Here is a 5,695-nt window from a genome sequence, read left to right as displayed (position 1 = left end):
AAAAAAAAAAAAAAGCATGTTCGAAAGAAATCCCTGAACCGTGTGCTGATTAATACTTCAACGCTCTGCAGAGAAAATAAACCCGTAGAGCAAGTTCAGCCTCATAAGCACTCATCTCTTTGAGACCCAACTTACCTACTGGACCATTTAAACGTAATCCATTTTCACAAAAATCCATAAAGGTAAGAATCGAAGATATTATTGATAAGCCATAATGGAAACGAATGTAAAAAAGAAAATGCGAAGAGAAAGGAAAAAAACTGAAGGTGAAGAAAGAACGGTGGTAGCCTAGGGAAGGAGACACTTGACATGTCTTAAGGGCGTTCTGATCAGCCGTGGCAGTGGAGGTTTCTCCATCGTGATACTGAAATACTCCCTGGTCTTCCCTTGCAGTTCTGTATCGGTCGGTGGATTTAATGCATATTGGAATTAGGAGGGGCTGAAGCTCCTAATAGCTTGCTCTGCAATCTGACAATGGAATTGGTGAATGCAAATAGGTTATAATACATAAATCAGACTTTAGAGTGAGTCTCAGCACAAATCTGCTGGTGCTCTTTTAGAAGTATTCTTCATTTAAAGCAATTTGGAGGAAGAAAATGTCAATAGCAAAGAATATTTACTTTTCCTTCTCCTATTCTCAATTTAAAACTAAAAAGAATGTTACAAGAAATTCCTGAGGAAAACATAAGTGTTTTTCCTTTTGGACAGATGGAAGGCATCCAAAAGTACAATTAATGGCCTTTCCCTTAGGCAGGAGAACCATCTGTGATCGAGCTTCTTCATGAAGCCCGGAGGCTGTCCTGACGGCCCACGCACGCTAGGGGGCGCCGAGGGGTAATGTTCGCGTTCTTGGTCCTTTTGACTTTCTGTAGGTAGAAGGTGTGAGTTCAGAGTTGCCTTTAAAGCAGGAGATTTAAGACAGCAAAGGGCTGTTTTTAATCAATCATTAACAACACTCTTGAATTTGCATGGCATTCTGCAGTCACAAGCTCTTTTCACTTATATCATCTTTCTTGCAAGCTGAGATCTCGAAAGTCTATTATAATCACGATTACAGAGACATCTAGGCAACTTTCTCAGTGACATCAGTAAATCTCTGTACAGAACAGTTGTCTTGCTATTTGCATTCTGAATTTATGTCTGAGTCCCTAGCAGAGCTCTTTATTCAGATATTTAAATTCTAAATTTCCCATTTATAATGACTCACCTAAAGGCCTTCTCCAATCACATTGTGTCGCTGCCTGTTTCAGAAAAATGTATGTATCTGTCATCGTGCTGTGAAAATAGAGGCAGCAAGGATTAGGTACTAGAACATTCCAGCCTCTGCAGGGTCGGAGATAGCCGCGTGTAGCCTCCGAAAGAGCATGGCATCCGGGAGCAACTGGACGCTGCATTCATACAGGGGAATTCTGTTCAAAAAAAGGAGGGTGTCTGCTTTATTTAAATACGCATGCCCCACCCACCTGCATTTCAGGGTTATCTGGAATGTCAAGGCCTCAGAGTGGCTTATTTCTGGATGGAAAACAAGTGATTTTTATTTTCATTGTACACTTATTAGTGTTTCTTTTAAAGTGATGTTGTGTGTATAGATTATAAAGAAAAAATGCGACTGTTTTTATCTGGAAACAAAATGACATCTAAATAAAGGCCCAGCTGAGGCTGGCTGGATGTGGGGTCGTGTGCCTCCCAGCCGGGACAGGGAGCCGGCCCGCAGCCCAGGGTGGTCCGCACTCACAGCCGCTTTCATGCTGTCTCTCGGAGCGTCTGAGGAGCCAAGAGGTCCCGAGCAAGAACTAGGTCGCTGCTCTCCAGGTGGAAATACACCGCTCACCGGTAAGAAAAAGGCGCCCTGAGACCAGTCGCGTAGTGGGAGTGAAAGCCTTCTGGGAAGACGTGGGTTTTCTCTGCTCAGATATACAGGGAGCCGCCCGCCCGGCTCTCGCGTCTCCCCGAGTCTTACTCCGGGGTTTGTGTGCGGTCTCCCCGCGCTCTCTCTCTGCGCCTTCAGAGGCCTCCGTCAGCCCTGGCTCTTCCTCACCCCGTCGCTCCCCTCTGAGTCTCCGAAGCACTTCTCACCATCGGCCACTACGGTGGGCGTCTGCTTGTTTTGATCTCTCTTCGCTGGCAAGTCATCTACACGAAGGCGTTTGGTCGTTGGTGTCTCCACCGTCCTTCCAAGGGTACGTGGCACTTGTTGCTACTTGGTAAACATTCGGGAATGCAGGAATGAACACAGCGGAGTGCGCCCGAATTGTGTGTAAAACATCACGCTTTTTCCATGTGCCTGCAGGCATTTCTTTGAGACTGATGGTGTTTGGCGCAAAGCCACTACGCACACTGTGTCTGTACCTGCGGCGGGGCTTCCCAGGGGCACCGTGGCCAGGAATCCCCCTGCAGTGCTGGAGACCCGGGGGACACGCATTCGACCCCTGGGCGCAGAAGGTCCCCTGGAGGAGGGCCTGGCAGCCCACTCCAGTTTTCTTGCCCGGAGAGTCCCATGGACAGAGGAGCCTGGCGGGCTACCGTCCGTGGAGTTGCAGAGTCGGACACGCCTGAAGCAACTGAGCGCGCAGGCACGCATACTTAGCGGCAGCTGTTCTCAGATTCCAGGCGATACAGACGCCGGGTGGTCCTGCAGACCGCAGTCTGTGGGCTGTGCTTGTCGAGTTCTCAAGGCTGGACGCAGAGGCCATTCACCGCCGCCGTCGCATGGCTGGTGGAGTCTTCCACTGCCCTCCCCGGAGCCTTAGTTTTGTCCACCGTCATCTCTTATTTCTATCTCAGCAAGAAAATTTTATCCAGTCTTCCTTATTCCAGGCTTGCCCATGTCCAGCCCATTCTCCATAATAGATCATTATTATCTTTCTAAATGGGTGTGATCGAGTCACCCCCTGCTCCAGACTGCTCACCGTCTATCTCACCTCCCTGGGCATGCAGGCCCTTTCGCAGCCACCCCGGTAACCCCTCCATCGTGAACGCTTTCCCCTCCGCCAGTTTCACTCCAGCCCAGCCCATCCAGAGGTCCCCTGAAGACTTTATTCCTCTTTCCTCCTCTCTTTACCTAACAGCTCCTATTCAACCTCTACGCCTCTGGGCAAGGATTATTTCTGCTGAGAACCTCTCATGACCTCCAGACTGAGGGCGGTACTGGTACTTCTTCACGCAGCATATTACCTACTTCTGGTTAGCGCGTGACAGTGTGGGGATTTCCCCTTGCTTCTCATCTCCTAAGTGAAAGGGGGTGAGCTTCTTTATTTTAATCTCCAAGACCTAGTACAGATCAGCGTTTAATGAATAAATCCGTTATTTATCTATTCATTCATCCCGTATTTACTGAATAAAGTCAATATCTTTTGAAGGTCTACGTCATGCCACACATTTCACTCGACGATAAGGAACACAGAAGAAAGTACACAGGACCGTGGGGACACGCCTGAGGGTTACCAGAAAGAGCAGAAAGACCTGCTCACGCAGAAGGAGGTCCTAAGGAGGACCTTAATAACTGAAGTCAAACAGGTCACATGGAACCTAATTCAGCAGGAATGTGGTAACCCATATCATAGGGATTTAGACTCTTATTCTGACTTATATAGAAGGCCTTTGGAGCAACATACTTTGACATATTTTAACAGGTTCACTATGGCTACTATATGGAGAGTAGATAAAAGGGAGCAAAGGAAAATTTAGAAAGACTTTGTAATAATATAGAAAGAAATGGTGATCTGGAATGGACAGAAGCAGTGGAGAAGGTCAAAAGTGATTTGAATCTGTACATATGACAAAGTGGGTCAGTGGAATTTCTTGATGAGTTGGGAAAGTGATGGGGAAAAAAAAAAGGAGTAACAGATTATTTGAAATTTGGGGCCTGAGCAGTTGGAAGATGAAATTTCCACTGGCTGCTAAGAAGACTGTGGAGAAACACGTCTGGGTGGGAGTTAGAAGGTAGGCAATGTGGGGCACGTTTCATTTGAGCCCTCTTACATATTCAAGTGAACATGTTCCTGGAAGTTTGGCTTCTGTGACTGTGGAGTTCAGGGGCGATGTCTGAAATTCATATTTAAATTTAAGTTCGTTGTTTGAATCACTTGTTCAGATTCCACATGTAAGTGATGTCCTGTGATCTTTGTCTTTTTTTGTCTGAATTCCTTCATTTCGTGCGATAATCTCTGGGTCCATCCACGCCGCTAGAGCTGGCCTTACGTCACCCGTTTTAGTGCCTAATATTCTGTCTTGCAGGCACACCGCACCTTCCCCGCCCAGCCCTCTGTCCGCAGACACCAAGGTTGCTTCCATGACTCGCTCCTGCACGTGGTGCTGTGGTGAACATCGGGGGGTGTGTATGTTTTTAGATTATGATTTTCTCTGGACATGTGCCCAGGAGTGGGACTGCCGGACCATATGGCAGCTCTATTTTTAGCTTTTGAAGGCACCTCCTTAGTGGCTGCACCCGTTCACATTCCCACTAGCAGTTTAGGAGGGTGCCTTTTTCTCCACACGCTTTTCAACATTTATCATGAACTTATTTACAGAACAGAAATAGACTCACAAACATAGACACAAAAACTTCTGATTACCAAGTTAAGAGTATGGGATTAATACATACTTCTATATATAGAATAGATAACTAACAAAGGTCTACTGTACAGAACAGGGAATTATAATCAATATTTTGTGATAACTTGTAACAAGAAAGACTTAAAATGAATATATATATATAATCATGCACACATGATTCAGTTTTGTATATATGTATGTATAACTGACTCGATGGATGCGAGTCTGAGTGGACTCCGGGAGTTGGTGATGGACAGGGAGGCCTGGCGTGCGGCGATTCATGGGGTCGCAGAGAGTCGGACACGACTGAGCGCCTGACCTGAACTGAACCTATGCATAACTGAATCATTTTGCTATGCACCTGTAACTAACACATTGTAAATCAACTATACTTCAATTTTTTAAAAAGAGAGGAGAAAAATGCAATAAATTTATATTAAAAAAAGAAATAAGGTTGTATTTTCCAATTCAAAAGTCATAATCTTATAAACGGTGATTAACTGCATGAAACCAGGTGAAACCTTCAAGGGAATATAGATGGAAAAGCAAAGTAGGGTCAACAACGAGCCCTGGAGAGTCACACGTGCAAGAGGCCATGTGTGGTATCAGATAATGGAATGTTTGTTGAAAGCACAATAACCTGTTGAGTGATATTCACTGACATATGAATGACGTTGGATGGAAGGCTGTTCATTTAAGCTGAGCTTGCCTCTGTCTAACATACCACCACCCAATGTCAGAACAATTTGAAAAATGAAGAAATAAGTAATTTATGAACAAATGACTAGTTCAATGGATCCATGTAGTACAGGGATCAGATTTTTTTCAGATTGTATGGATACAACTACAAACTCATAAATCATTTTTACTCCTTGATTTCTACTTGATGCTTCCATTGAAATTAAATGCTTAGGGACCTTAGCATGGAAAATTTATATCCCATAGTAAAAGAAGTGTTGATATTGTGGCAAGGATAAAAATTCTATAAATACTGAACTATTCTAAAATTCTAAGTATCTGAATTTTCCTAACTTCCAAGACATCTAATAAACCCCTTGTATGTGTGATCAGTTAACAGGGGCTTTTTTAAAAAAATAAAATTTACTAACTAGCATTGAGAACCTTCTTAGAATCCTTAACC

The sequence above is a fragment of the Oryx dammah genome, unplaced genomic scaffold (genome assembly GCF_014754425.2).
Source record: "Oryx dammah isolate SB20612 unplaced genomic scaffold, SCBI_Odam_1.1 HiC_scaffold_7, whole genome shotgun sequence".
Taxonomy (NCBI): Eukaryota; Metazoa; Chordata; class Mammalia; order Artiodactyla; family Bovidae; genus Oryx; species Oryx dammah.
The sequence above is the reverse complement of the archived record's forward strand: the minus strand, read 5'-3'. Positions refer to the sequence as shown.